Source organism: Tympanuchus pallidicinctus, unplaced genomic scaffold (genome assembly GCF_026119805.1).
Source record: "Tympanuchus pallidicinctus isolate F22 unplaced genomic scaffold, pur_lepc_1.0 scaffold1, whole genome shotgun sequence".
In the NCBI taxonomy this organism is placed as follows: Eukaryota; Metazoa; Chordata; class Aves; order Galliformes; family Phasianidae; genus Tympanuchus; species Tympanuchus pallidicinctus.
In genome coordinates this window covers 37696583-37712940 of record NW_026294618.1, presented here as the reverse complement: position 1 = coordinate 37712940, position 16358 = coordinate 37696583, and positions in this window count along the sequence as shown.

Sequence of the window (16358 nt, the reverse complement as noted above, 5' to 3'; positions counted from 1 at the left end):
TCTGAGTTTTTTCCTGCTTGCCAATGCAACACGTTACCCTTCAAAAGACCAAAATGTTAAGAACTGGATGGGGTCACTCCAGGCTGCCATGTGTTACAGAAAGTTATAATGGTTTTTCGTTCTAGTCAGCTGGAGATATCATCTCCTAGCTAAAAGACCAGAAAAGATTTGTGCATTCATTACAACATTTAGAGCAGAAGACAAACATAGTGCTCAAATGCACAAAATCCTGTCTTTGCCTAGTTCTAGACTTGCCTAGTTCTGCTGCTTTGGAATTGCTTCTGAAAAGTCCAGGTACATGTATTTCCATACTCCAAACCCTGGCTCCTAAGATCAAATGGGAGTGTCCTTTAATTTTTTTTTAATTTTTTTTTTTTTTTTAATCAGCTTTCAACACTAGAAGCTTACTTTTATAAAGACGGGAAATCTGAAAAATCTGTAACTTCCCATTCAGATCTCTGTGTTCACGTGTACTTTATTGTTCATCTATTGATTTGTAGCGTTGTACTGGAATATACATTAATTAATACAAAATATTTGAAAGAAAGCGTTAATGTAAGGCTTATTTGGAGTAATTAGTGATCTCTAAAAATGCCCTTGGTGTAATCTCCTTTGTTGAAGAGCAGACTCTTCAAATGTTAAAGATTCTGAAATTTGGATAAGCGACCACAAATGTGTTTCTTGTGCTTTGCAGAATATATTTTCTATGAAGGAATTGGAAACAGTGATACACAACAGCTAAATCATACAGTCTTACTTGTTGGCCCACCAATTTTAGTCTGCAAGGCCAACGTTTTCTGGATTTTTTAGTAATTTTTCAGGAAAGGAGAGTGTAAAAATGTAGTCAATGTAGTTAAGCCTGCCATAGTAAGGCTGTAATGAAAAAGTATTGTTATTAAAGCCATTGGAATCTGGATAGCTAGGAATAATAGCTATAGAATAATAGGAATAAATGACTTGTATGTCATTTGATGTGGCTGCTGAAGATAAATTAGCAAATTAATCTATTGATAAAGGAAAATCCACAGGACAGGAGGACAACGCTATAATGTTAAATTACTGTGCAAGGATTATGATGCCATTTGCAAAAAATACTGATAATATAGCAAGGTGCTTTTTGCTCCATAGTGAATTTTTATCACTATATAGAAAATATGTAGAAAGAATGAGTAGTGCAAAATAGAAAAGAACCAAGTTCTTAAGAAGAGTGGTTCATTAGAAACCTTTTTACTTAGTATAAAAATGAATCAGGGGAACTGCAATGTGAATAGTATATTTTCTTTTCACTCAGAAAGAGTAGCATAACAATTTGTTAATCTGGGAATGCAATTGATCCGATCTTAACAGAGAAATATAGCATAAAGTTATGATTATTTGGTTGACTAGTCTGTGTGCAGAGTAAGTTTTTTTATATGGGGTATTTTGCTGAGGTAACCTGAAAAGGTGAGAGATAATGTAACCACTACAGTGATTAAAAGAAAAAAAGTTGAAATGATGCGAGTGGGAATTAATAGCTGCTTGTCCAACAGACTGTGGAAAACAGCTTCATGCTCACAGTCCCCCTTTAATGAAGAGTTTTAAAGAACATTGTTTTGTTTTTCACTGCGCTCTTTTGTCTGGTACAGTGGTTGTGCTGTACACTAATTGGAGAGTGCTTAGTCCAACCTCAGGCAGCTTTTCCTATATAATTACTTTAGTTGTGAAACTCCATACTCCAAACTCCAACTCAGTTAATTAGTGCGATCATCTTCCTATTTGTAAATAGAATAAATTTGGTATTCCCTTGATTCTTTCTTTGCACTGAGTGTTCGTAACAATAAAAAAGCCATCTTTGAGTAAAATATTTATAAATGTACAGAGCATGAAACAGCACATACATGGATCATTTCACTACTGAAAAGGAATATTAAATTCACAAGTGGCTGTTTTGTTCATACAATTTATTTAAGCGGTTTGGACATACTCAGAAAATCAGAGTCATGTAGATACCATTTTTATTGTTTTAAATAACTTTTTTGTGTTGCTGCTCTATGTATAGAGCTAATGAAATTATCTGTACTTCAAATTATAAAGTTTATATTGCTGTTTGTCAAGGTTGTTTTCTATATTCGGTTTAGAAACTAGATATACTGAAGTGTTTGAGTGACCAAATTCCATTACTGTGTTAGACAAAAGCCTCTGGTGTTTTTTTGAGGAATGGTTAAACATAACATGCAGAATTCAGAGTAACCATTTGTTTCAACTGATATTCGGGAATACTTAGGGGAAGAGATGTTCACAGGTTTTCAGCAACATGTCCAATTAGAAATCAAATGTACTGTTGCAAACTGTTGTATTTGAATGAATGCTGCTGTATATACCTGTATTCTACCACTCAACTAAGTATTTCGATTAATGCGAAATAGAAGACCAATCTGTCATTTATAGCATATATAGTGAACTACTACATATAGTGAACTACTGCAAACATCAAGTATATCTTACTCTGATATACTGAGCTGTCATAGAACAGAGCACTGAAGTAGTATATAAAATTTTTATTCATAGTAAAGCACTTGTAAAATATTGCAAACAACATAAAATACATGTTGTTGCATAAATACACAAGTATTCATGCTGTCAAAGGCAACAAAGAATCTTCTTCCACAGCTAGATATTTTTACAGTATTTCATGATGCTTCTTCTGTTTGAAGCTTAAGTTACAGCTGAGATGTCATCGATCCTATGTGAAAGCAGCCATGAACTGAGGTTTGGATAATTTTTAATAGGCACTGAATTATCAGCAGAGGTGCAAGCTCAGGGCATATTGTAGGTTTAGGTATTAAAGGTGCCTGAAGTCACCATTAAATGGAAGAGTGTGTTATACCACAGAGTACTCTCTTTTTCACATGTGAGAGAATTTTAATGGGAGGAAAAGAGACAGGTTTCAAGCCTGCCTGCCTTTCTGTCACTTCTTCACTTTCAAAATTACCCCTTTGACCCATGTGGTTTCCATCACTTTACAAGGGAGCAGGCTCTTGACTCACATTTTCTTTCCCAACCTCTTTTGGTTGCTTTTCATCCCTGAATGAAAAAGAGGACTTTGGATCATTGGTTTTCTTTCTCTCATATCAGAGATGACCATATTACATTTTTCAGTTCGAAGTTAAAATAGTCATTGGGCTGTTACTGCATGTTCTCTTCCCTCTGGAAATTTGTTTTAGATTCAGTCTATGTAGATGATAAGAAATTTTCTAATTCCCATACTGAATTAATTCAAAAACATTAGTGTTTATGTCACCATAGCACTTTGGCTGAATTATTTTACCATACATAAACAGGTTTCTTAATCAATAGAAGAATTATTGTGGAGTAAAAATGCATAGTATTTGTAAAAATGATCAATGTGATATAAGGGTGCATAGGGAAAGATATCTCTGGCAATGATGGAAGTATTAATGACACAGAGAAAGGCACTGGTTAGATTTTATCAGAATCACTTACAGTTAATTCTATGTGATCAGATTAAAAATAAAGAAATTGGAAGATTTGTAGGGACAACTTATGAAGGCAGGGGAGTAGGAGGTCTGTTTTATAAGAAGGACCTATCTTCTTCATTTTAAAAAAAGCTGAAATATGGTTGGTCCTTTAATAGGAAAATACACAATTGATGCATATGGAAAACCTTTAATTAAGTTATATACGAAATTGGCATGAAACCCAGTAACAGTGATGTTCCAGAACTACCTCAAGATATATTTTATGAGGAAAATAACTGAGGATGTTTTTTTTAACTGAAGGAGAGAATATGGTATTTACTTGTATTCAATGTCTGGATCACTTGTAGGAAATCTCTTATTTACAGTTAAGTGTTGTTGTTTTGTTGTGGGTTTTTTTGTTTGTTTGTTTTTGTTTTTGTTTTTTTTTCCCCTAGCAAAAATAAATTACATATGTTTTAGTATTCTTCTCTGCCCTGGTGAATTCATATCTGGAAAACTGTGTCCATTTCTGGACTCCGTAGTTCAAAAAAGATAGGGATCTCCTAGAAAGAGTCCAGCAGAGAAAGGTGGAGGTCATAAAGCACTTGGGGCATCTTCTTTATGAGGAAAGTCTGAAAGTCTGGGGCTGCTCAGCCTGGAGAAGATTGAGAGGGGATCTGATCAGTATTTATAAATATCTAAAGGGTTGGGAGGCAATTGGATGAAGCCAGACTCTTCAGTGGTGTGTAGTGATGGAACAAGAAGCAATACTGAAAATCTGGAATATAAGAAGATCCACTCAAATATGCCAAAGAACTTTACAGTGAAGATGATAGAGCACTGGAGCAGGCTGCCCAAAGAGTTTGTGGAGTCTCCTTTGGAGATGTTCAAGACCCATCTGGCCACATGGTTGTGTGATCTAGTGTAGGGAGCCTGCTCTAGCAGGATTTAGATGCAGTGGTCTCTAGAGGTCCCTTCCAACCCCCGCGATTCTATGGTTCTGTGGTTCTGTGATTTTTTCGCTTGGAGGAGTCTCTGGGGAGACCTTAGTATGGTCTTCTGGGACTCGAGGGGAGCCTACAAGCAAGAGGGAGAGCAACTTTCAGCGCAGTCTAATAGTGATAGGACAAGGGGGAATGGATGTAAACTAAAAGGGGAAATAAGATTTGATGTTAGGAAGAAATTTTTTACTCGAGAGGATGTCCTATCTTTGGAGGCACTCAAGGACAGGTTGAGTGGGGTTCTGGGCAGCTTGATCAAGTGTCTGTCAACACTGCCTACAGCGGGGTTTGGAACTGGATTATCTTTAAGGTCCCTTCCAACCTGAGCGATTCAATGATTTTATGATTTTTTGAGACATTTGGTAACTCTATTTTCCATAGTAAATCATTCTGATGATATAAATAGGTTACATAGCTTTTTATATTTAAATTAAATTCTGTGCATGGAGACACAATCAAAAAGCGTGCTAATACCCATGAATGAATGTGTTTCAAAAATTTCCAACTGTGAAAGAAAGTAAACTCAGAGCTGGAACAACTGTATCTTGTGTTGCCAGTGGAACTGGCTAGGAGCTTGCAGTGATCAGTTATCACATTGCAACTAATGTGTGGTAATTTGAAAAGTTGCATTAGCTCAAATGATTCTGGCTGCATTTTTCCATGCTATTTACTAATCCATTTTCTCACTGCTATTAGCAAAATTTCTTTTACATTAGTAAGTTAAATAAGATAGGATTGCTTTTATTTATAAACAGAATATTAGAATATTATAAACAGAATAATAGAATTATTTTTAAAATTTCATCTTAACAGCTTTCTAGAAAAATAGTTAAGTGGACACAAAGAAGTAAAAGAATTTGTGGGAAAAGAACTTAAGGAGTTAATGTGAATTTTGTATGAGTATTTTTGCTTCAACTCTGTGCTATGACAGCCTACAGCCTCTGAAGTTTAAGCATGCTCAAACAGAGTAATTTTATTCTATATTGGCTTGATATATGAATCCATTTAATTCTGTATCATTTTTCTGAAGGGTGACTTCATGCTGCTCACACTGAAAACAATACAGATGCGCTTGGATAAAGAAAAACTCCTCTGTTTTTCAGATATATCTTTATGAATATCAATACATCCTTCTGTTAGAAACAGAATATGAAAGATAGTAAAAGTAAATTCAAACAAAATATTTGAAAAGTCCATTAGTATAATTCTTCAATATTGTGCTTTTTTTTTTACTGAAGGCTCATATGTATTATGTAGCAGTCTATAATGTCTTCAGATATCAGTAAATACTAGCTATGTAATAACTATACTGCTTTCTGTAAGATTTTCACCCAGAACATATCTGTCATTATGGAATTTGTTTTTCCAGGCATTTCTGGACATATATTCCCAAATAAAATGCCTACACAGACATCTGATATAACAGCTTTCCGATAGACATTTTATAAAATGTTATCCTATCTGACAAATAATCTTGGAAGTTGTCTAAGTTTAAATGCTGAGTTTTGTAGTCAGTGAAATGAATCAAACATCTGCAGAGAAGGATTCATTTTGTCTAAAACAGTAGTTTTTGGAAGAGATGAATTACTCTCTAGAGATGCTTCATTCATTCCTTTGATATATATAGAGCTTAAGGTTACTCATTTTAAAGTAGTCGACTTCCAGGTGGCTGGTGTTGACAATATTAATCTTCTCTTTCATAATTGGAAAGTTCACAGCTGAGAACGTGCTAACAAGCTCTCAGGCTTTCCAACAAAGCTGCGCTAACACTGAATGCTTAGGTTTAACTTATCAAGGGTGGATGTTTCTGCTGATCTCTTGGTATTGTCTCTAAAGCAATATCACAGGAGATGATTCAAGTTTCAACATTCCTCAGCTGTGAAATTCTATTTCAAGGCTGCTTAGAACACCTACAATGTCTTCCAGAACAAAAAATAAAAAAAAATTGTTTTATGTTAGAATATTATCAGGTGCTCACCAAGATTATCTTATCAGTTAAAATTGAGAAATGTTGGTTTAATTTGTGACTTGTATCTCTGTTCTTTTGAAATTCCTTATAATGCTAATTGCTGTGAGGTTAGCATGGACAGAAATAGTATATTGTGGTAATGGTTTCCCATTAAGAGAGCTAGAGCCAGGAGGTATGTGAGGGATCTTTTATTTTTTTACAGGGGAAGTCTTAGACAACATTATGAGATGTTTTTGCCTGGTTTCTGTTTGCTGTTTCACTGGCACCACAGGAGGGCAGCAACCTGGAGAGCTGTGTACAGGTGCTGCAAAAGGAGTTTCAGTTAACTTCCTTGACAAGTAGGCAGGTGATAGTGTCCATAAATGTTCAGCCAAATCTGAGTTTATCCTCTGAAATTAAGAGTTAAGAGTTTTAACTTAGTGGCTATGTCTTCCTCCTTTTAATTAAAAGAATATTTTTGGAGATCTTCATTTGCCTTCTAAGTTTACAGTCTCACTGATTCACTCCTTATGTTTTCTTATGAAACGTAATTTTTTTTTCATCATTGCAGGTTGATGTTCTTCCTAGAGTAGAAGTTTAAATAGGATTCCTTGTATTTGAACTCGTGACCACGTCAATGGTTTTAGACTGCTTTGGCCCAGTTTTGTGAGTAATGGGGCAAAGGGACCCATGGACCCAGGGGAAGGGGGGAAAAAGGGAAAAGGTAGAGATGGATCTAAAAACAAAACATCAGCGAGCTAAGGGCAAAAACTCATTTACTGAATATGATAGCGGAATGCAGGATAACACAGTATAATACAATATAATTGGAATTGAAGCTAATTAATCAAATAAAATGAGAGTGTGTCCAAAACTGAAGCCTTTACTCTAAAGCTGAAGGTGAGAGGGCTGGGGAGCACACACTGCAGAGATGAGCAGTAAGAAAAGTTAAAATCTCATGATAACAAAAACCACAAAGCCGTGACATGCCATCACGTTTTATTTTATGTCACTGAGAAGAATCTGGCTCCCTTTTCTTCATTCTTTCCCTTCAGGTATTTATAAACACTGATTAGATCCTTCCTGAGTCTTTTTATTCTCCAGGCTCTCCCACCTCTGCAGAGACTTCAGACTGATCTACACCTCTGTGGTATGTCAGTTGATCCAGCATGTCTATGGCTCTCTTTTACTGGGGAGCTTAAAACTGGACACAGCATTCCAAGCATGGCCTGACCAGGGCTGAGAAGAGAGAACCTTCATTCCCCTCTTCCAGTAATTCTTCCTCAGTGCAGGCCATGATTGTCTTGATGTTTTTTTTTTTTTTTTGCTGCGAAGGAGTGTTGCAGGATTCTGGTCAATCCATTGTTTACCAGGACTTTGAAACCCTTCTCTGGCAGAGCTGCTGGGATTACTCCTCACCAGAAGCAGGACACTGCATTTTCACTTTCTGAGGTTCATGAATCTACCAGTTCCACTTTCTAGCCTGTTGAGGTTGCCATTCAGAGAGTATCAGTCCTTGCAGTTTTGTGTCATCTGCAAGCTTGCTGAGGGTGCATTCTGTCCCATCACCTAGATCTCAGCTGTGACTTCTTTAAATCTGTTTTCTTTTCATTATATGACAGTTTATTTAATGAATATGGAGACCCAGGTGTTTTTTAAGATGACCAGCACTCTGGCTTCATATAGTTGAAATGCCTCATGGCATGAAGTATGAAATGCCCTAAGTGTAAGTGCATGAATGCATTAAATATGCTCTCATAAAACTCTGATTATTCTGCAATGGGCTGTGAGATATGCAGGTTATGTATATGTGCAGGCAGCTTCAAGGCAGCTGAAACAATCACTTTTTAATAGACTGGAGATCATAATGCACAGAAATGAAAGGCATGGTTTATAACCATCTAGCCAATGGCAGAGTCCCACTGTTTTACCCCTAGATCTTGCAAAGAAGAAAGCTTTAACTTAAACGTCAAGGAAATTTGCTAGGTGCAGCTCAGTGCTGATAATAGAGCTTTTCTTTCACAAACCTTTGAGAAACTCATATAGATGTATATATAAATGTGTTACGTAATGTACAAAATAAACTCACAGCATAGAAGTCTGAGAGGAAAAGTGCCATCATTTGTAAATTTATAAGTTGCATTTGCAGTTAATTTTGAAATTAAAAGACTAAAACATAAACATGTGTTCACTTTTTCGGATGAGGTAACATCTTGAATCTAAATTACATTACTTATCTATTTAGAATGGAAGATCCCTGAGGAAAGGAATATATTCCCTTCCTTTTCTGTTTCTCCCCTCCCCTCCCCTTCCTTCCCCTCCCCTCCTTCCTCTTCCTCTTTTTTCTTTACTTCATTTGTCTTATGCTTTCCAGGACCAATCAGCTGCCTTAGCTGAGTGACTTCAGAGGTGGATACCTCTGCTCTGTCATTGTATAAGAGGAATCAGAAAGGAAATCTGAGACAAATGGGCAATGTCAGACATTAAGATAATGGAAAGATTTACATCTGCAGAGAACATGTATTTTCTTAAATCTTTAATACTTGAGACCTGTCAGATAGTAAACCAAGTTCCTTTGCCTCAGAAATGAGAATTCCTAATTCCTGCAATGGTGTATTTTGCCCCTGCTTCCCAGTGTGTGTGAATTGATTTGGACTGTGCAGTCTCTGCAGTTACCCAGATGCATGAGAGATGCTCTTCATGTAAACACACTGTGTCCCTGTTATTGCTGCACTGTCAGCAGGAGTAAAGCTGTGTGTGTTGAACAGGCACAGCTGGCCTACAGCAGAAAGTTGGTCATCCTTTTTTATATATTTCAGCTTTTGACAGCGTGCTCATCAGAAATATTATCCTGATCATCTCAGTTTCCCTTACAGCAAACCCAGAAGGCATAGACAGTGTTCTGCTGTTATTCAATTCTCTGCTGAGAAAGGAATCAAAATAAAGGTGTATACGAAGAAAGAATAAGTGTGCTAAAATATTGTGCCCTTTGGACATAGCTGGTGTGTGACTCAAAGAGTTGTTCAAATGATTTATTAAAGCCATGCTTAGAAAAAACTCTTTTTGTAGACAATTTAAATTTGCACATGCATACCCACATGCATACCCACATTAAGCGCTCTTTTTGTAGTTAGGGTCCCTGGGGATTTGTAAACTCAGACTAGAATTTGCCTCTGCTTTTCTAGCCACATATGCCTTTCCTTGGGATGCTGAGGGTTCTTCACTCACACAATGTGTTAATTATCTTTCCAAAGGGAATACGTCAATGCTTTCTCTTGTATGTCTGCAATTCCACTAAAATTGCTTTCTAGTCCCATGAAAAATGTTCTCTGCCTCACCCTACTAAATGAGGACGAGATGTCTTCCAACCTCATTGAATCAATGGTAAGTTCCAAAGGCCAGGCTGAAAATGCCTGGCCATGCACCCAGACAAGCACACCTGAGTAGCTGTTGGTTTAGCTGGTTTCACCTGCTGCTGTAAAATACAAGAACAGCAAGTGATTTTATTCATTCAGAGAATTATACATTTAAACCATTAGCCCAGGAAATAATGCATTTCAATAATTACAGGGAATCTGATTTTCTGAAGAACAACACTATATTGTCATGTGAAATACAGTGATGTTGAAATTGCTAGAAGAAGGCAAGGGTTAGTGGGAATATGGATCCAATGCTCTCTTCTCTGGTTCTGAAAGAAAATGAATGTACAGTCTTTTAGTAAGTGATCTTAAAAGTTTCTTCTGTTTTCTCTAAGCTAAAAAACTTGTAAAACTTGAATGCATTCCAACTAAAAACATAAAAATATGGGCTGCATGTTGTGGAAAGGATTTACCACTGCTTATGACAGCTGACATTTGATTCTCAGTGGCAGCAACCTTTTGGATTTTATGTGTAAATCCTATCACTGGATAAATCTCATCATATTTGTACTTCCCTGGTTTTAGTTTTAAGTTTGGAGTAAAGGATTGAATACAGAGCATCTGTTTTAAACAACACTCGAGCATCTGTTACAAGCAGTATTGTAACATAAATGCAAATCTTGGGAAAATGCTAAATAGGAAATATCAGTCTAGGGGACTGGTAAGAGGAAGAACAGGAGAATGAGTTTAGAGTGTCACTTTCAAAACTGTTCCATTAGCTCCATTGCCTTTCATGTTTCCCTGATTTTGTGTCAGTGCTAAATCAAACAGCTTAGTGTAAATTACATGGATGAATTACACAGGCCATTTAAGGTGTGCTACTCTGAACTTAGTGACCACACTACATATCGGATACTCTAGCTTGCTGCTGGTCTGTGAGTCTTTGACATCCTTCTGGAGAGTTTCTGTGTAGCCAACGGGATGCTGAGAAAGCTAGAGAGAGGTTTATGAAGATAGGCAGAATGAACGGTCTTTAGGTTTCAGATGTAAGGGAAATAACTTCTGAAGGAAGTACTTTCTGTGGTATCATCTGATCTAATAGCCTTTCTATTTAAATAAAATGATTTTGCTTATGTCCTCTGACAATTATTTCTACAGTCCTTCTAAAATTACATGCTTTGTGATCCTGGAAAATAGGATATATGTGGATGCTTTTCAGAAACACATGTATCTCCTAAAATTGGTTTTCCCTATAGATCGCTTTCAGGACAAATTAATCTCATCAATTCCTTTTGTCTGTACAATTCATGAGCCTTTTGTCTTTGCATTCACCCATTTGCTGAAGTAGTTAGAGGTGTCCCTAGGATATTGGTAACTCCTTCCTATCTCAGTTAATAATTCCTTACCTGATTCTGCCAGGAGGCTTGGGAAGTGTTACCAGTGTGTTTTTTTTTCCCCACACCTTTCAGGATATTTCAGAGAGTGAAATGTCCACTTGAACTAGGACTACATCAAACAAAGGATGTGTAAGAAGCTATATGGTCAGCCCATGCTTTGTGACTGCATATTTTGATGCTGTTTTTGTAGAAAAGGAGTTTGATCTCAGTATTCTTCTCAGTTCCATGGGTTCGTAATAACTATACAGAGAACTGATAAAAAGATGTACCAGATATTCTCTTGCTCTACAGGATGTAAATAAAATAGTGATGCATATACTGTAGCAAGTGAACAGAAACATGCGATTGGAAGAGATGGGCAGTATTTATCATATTTCCTTTAAAATTCATTTGATCTAGAAGACTGCTTTCCTTTGCAGAAGAAAAAGCTGGCCTGAATATTATGGCAGATGCAAAAAAAAAAAAAAAAAAAAAAAAAAAAATTGTTAATCCCAATTTGGCAAAATTTCAGCACATTGCCTGTGAATCATTTTCATACTGTTTGCACCAGTGCATCAGCAGTGTTCACGAAGTGAATTTTCCTGTGCAGTACAAACTGATGCATACTGATTCTGTGACTTGGAATAGAGTTGGAAAATGTGCAATCCATTGACTGATTAAACCATGACTAGGCTAGATGTCTATATACTAATTAGCATCTCCAAGCACCACAATAATACATGAGAAAAGAAAGAAAGTATATTCTTTAACCGCTGCAAACTTAAATTTATTTCCAGTCACTTTATCTCCTCTCCATTCTCTGATACCATTTATAATGTGCAAAAATGCTACAATATAACTCGTTACCATGTTCTGTAAAGTTCTTAGTGTGCATTTATACACTTGGTAAGGAAGAAAATCATACAGTTAGCTGCTCACCGTCAGGTAGTGATGAGAAGAGAGATTCAGGTAAGTGATATCGCTGCGTAGATTCTTCTCTTGCACGGAGTGAGATGTGACTGCCTGAAATAGCAGTGGCCATACCCTTTTTTCAGGAACATGAGTATACATATACTTACACATATCAGCCATTATGATTTATTATATTCAGTAATCCTCAGGAGTCTCATTTTTCAAGAGAGTGGGAGGAATAATGATAAAGGAATGGCTGTGACATCACATCTTCATCTGATTCCCACAAGGAATGTACCAGACATATTGCTAATAGCTTGCTAACATAAACACTTACTCTCCTTGTCTCCCATTCTACTGCCCTTCGAAGATATTGAATGGGATTGAGTGGGTTTCATGACAGTATGGATGTTAGAATCTTACTCTCTCGCCCATTGCAACTTCATTATTGGTTTAAGTTACAATTATTTACAAAGCTTCTAGTAGGAAACAGACAGAATAGTCTGCTTTGACTTGTTCTCACCATCTCCATCCAACATTCACATTGTTTTGTGGGAGATATCAGGGCATTAAATTACATTTAACAAACGGTATTTCTTACCCACAGGACAAGCATCATATTCAGAAAGAGTTCTATTCCTACTTTCACCCTGTCTTAAGTTAGTGCTTTCTGAGGACACAAAACTACTCAAGACCAGGGCACAAATCCAAGCAAAGCAGTACTGCTAATACACTTTCTAGCATCATTTTGTCAGGTGCCAGATTCTAAGACTTCCTGGTCATGGTCTGGAGAGCAGTAAAGGCAAAGTATTGTTTTCCTTAAGCATTTTGAATTAGTACATCCTGTTGGAAAGAAAATTTAGCTACACAGTTGCAAGTTGTGCTGAGGCAAATGCCTCTAGGGCAGTTTTCTGTCTCTAGTATAGGCAACAGAGGTTTGAATCCACATATTAGAAGAGAATTGACCACAGTCCATGCAGTAAACCCTCAATTTTACACAAAGGGGTCAAGGCAATTCAAGCTGTGAATCTTCGTAGAAAAAAGATTTTCTGCATATGCATGGTTCTGTAAAATGACTCCTTTAGATGCACTCTGGATAGAATAGATATAAGTGAAGCTTAAATACCCTTATTGAAAACAGTGTGGAGAAGCAGAAATGTGGTAGTGAAGGGAAGAAACAAGACTTTTCAACAGTACTCCTGTCCGTTGTCCCAGTTCAGCTTGCTAAAACATGTCGAAAAAGTATTACCTTGTAATGAGAGTTTCTTATTCCTAATTGAAATCTATAATCCCATTACAAATGCATCCAGACACATTTAATCAAACCATATCCTGTTGTGTAAATTGAGATCCAAGTTCATAGCTCATTTATAAGCAAATTACACACAGTGTGAGAGTCCAGGCACTGAATTTGGTATCTTGTAGCAAATGCTGCCAAGCCCCTTCAGGTTAGCCGAGAAACTGTGCTGCTGCTGTTTGCAATTTCTAAAGCATAGCAGGATAGCTCATTTTCCAGGCTGCCTTGGATTTCCAGTTAGATTACCTCATGGGGATATTTTGTTTCTGCAATATTCAGTTGGTGTAGAGAAGCTTAAATATACTTTCCTTAAAACTTTCTTGAGAACTGGCAGGCTTTTTCATCAAAACTGAAGGCAAGGCTGCTCAAGTAGAACATCTCTTAGTTTGCTGACCATTATTTTGCAGACCTGAAAATTGAACTGGAAATAAGTATATTTTTAAAGTATTCTGATAAATGTACAGAACAGCGCCTCTTTCTTTCCTATGCCAAGTTCAATTCTTCAGTGTAAGATCTGACTTTTTCCATTACAGATTTCTTAAGGAAGACGCTTAAAAATTTGGCTTTAAGTTTAACTATTGCTTGCTTGTTTGGTCTTTCACCTTTTCCTGACACATAATCCCTTAAGTACCAGCACCTTCATCTTCCTTCTTAAAATAAGCACACTGTTTCTTAATAGTGTAGTATCCACGTTTCCATAATGTCCTGATGTTGAACTCTAGGTGGCAGCATATGTGAATGAATATTAGATGTTTCTGATACACTGTTGATTTCAAATTACTCAACTGATAGTCATGTCTTCCCTAGTAGTATTCCCTAGTAGCAGTTCTTTATTTTCCTACTTCTTACTCCTTATTTTCACTCTACAGGACTGAACAATATGCTTAATGTATAAATATTGAAAGAATTCAGGTTTCCAATGTTAACAGCTCTTTTCAGATGATTCAGGGTATTCACTGTTCTATACCATAACTTGGAGCACAGATGAGGAAGAACTAGAGGGCTCTGAGCCACCCTTGTCTGGAACAGAATAGACAATGGTTGGATAGAAAATGTGCATTTTTACTGCTGTCACAGAAAGCAACTTGTGTCTTGGCTCCTGTATAGCTGCTACAATGTATGATCCCTTGTCTGGGCTATAAAAGACTGGGGGTATATCTATTGTTTCTACCACAAAAACTGGTAATCAAGGGCTTTTATATATAGCCCTGTTTAAATGTGTTCAAAGTGGAAAGAATTGACTGAGGACTATTTTTTGCATAACATCAGCTGCATCCTTATGTCAAGTTAGTCAGGTAGACATGAATCTCCTCTACGAAAGAGTCTTAGTGGATAGTCTTAGTATTAAGCTGTTTGGCAAAGGGGAACACAGGGTTCTCATTCCATGCTTATTCTTTACCCACAGCTGCAAAGATTTCTCTGTAATGGGAAGAAAGTCTTCATTTCTTTTCATTTCTCAACATGTATCCACAATCAGATGAACAACTTGAGAGCAGCCCTGTGGAGAAGGACTTGAGAGTTCTGGTGGATGAAAAGCTTGACATGAGCTGGCACTCTGTGCTGGCAGCCTGGAAGGCAAACAGTATCCTGGATTGGATCAAAAGAGGACCAATGAGTAGGGCAAGGGAGGGATTATCCCCCTCTGTTCCACCCTTGGAGTACTGCATCAAGACCTGGGGCCTGCAGAGAGACATGAAACTGCCATGAGAATAACCAGATAGCTAGAGCCCCTGTCCTATGAAGAAAACCTGAGGGGACTGGCCTTGTTCAGCCTGGAAAAGAATTGTCTCTGGGGAGACCTCATTGAGGCCTTCCAGTACTTGAGTGGAGCTTATAAACAGGAAGGAGACAACTTTTTACGATAGTGATAGGATAAGGGGGAATGGCTGTAAACTAAAAGGGTTGATTTAGGTTAGACTTTCTGGAGAAAATTCTTTACTAAGAGAGTGTTGCGACACTCACACAGATCGCTCAGAGAATTTGTGGATTCTCCATCACTGAAGGCATTCAAAGACAGGTTGGAATGGGGCCATGGGAAGCCTGATCTACTGAGTAGAAACTGTGTCCACAGCATAGGCAATGGAAATAGACAACCCAACTCAAGCCGTTCTATGATTTTATGATTCTATGACCATTGGGAAGATGATGTATGGGTAGAAGTAGGTCAAAGCAATTGAAACATATTGGTGCATTGAGGGCTCTGGAAATTAATTAGATAATTCATACAATTAGAGTACTAAAACTATAATTGGAATAACAGTACAGTCTTAACTTCATTTACGTGCATGTTCCCTTTTTCCCATGATGAGTTTGGGTCATCTCTTTTAATCTGGCAGCTACAGCTCTGATTACAGCCCTGTTACCATCAGGCAAATACATGTGCAAGCCTATGCTCTGATGCAGTATAAACATGGCCACTCTCACTGCCTACCTGAGTCTCTTTTGGGCTGTTGTTTCTTCTGATACAGTGTAGTGATTAAATTGCTTCCTCAGAACATTTGTAGTGATATTGCCTTAGGTCTGGAGGATTGGATCTCTGGGTACAATCTGGTGTTATACTACACAGCAGTAATATTATGCTTCTGGCACTTAGGAAAGAAAAGGAAAAAACATGTACAAAAGACAACCATTCATACCTCTATCCACACAGGTATGCACACGTATATAGCCACATAAAATAAAATAGAGATTAAATTTACTCATTTTATGTTCCAGAAAGGGCTGTGAGAAGGGAGTAAGCTTGATATGTGAACAAAGCCTGTCAGACTTTGATTATCCTTAGCTAACACTCCTCCTCACCTATCTCCAAATCTGTGTAAATAGAAAGTTATTCTCTGTAATCTATAAAATATGAAATACAACCTATGCTAAAATTCACATTTTTCCTTAAAAATGTCATTAGCCTCGGGAGATGCCTCTACTTCTCATTAATACCAACTAGACAAAGTCTTGAAAATTGGTGCTGATTTTTTTTCCAGCTGTTAACATCTGTTTAGAGATTCCAGTG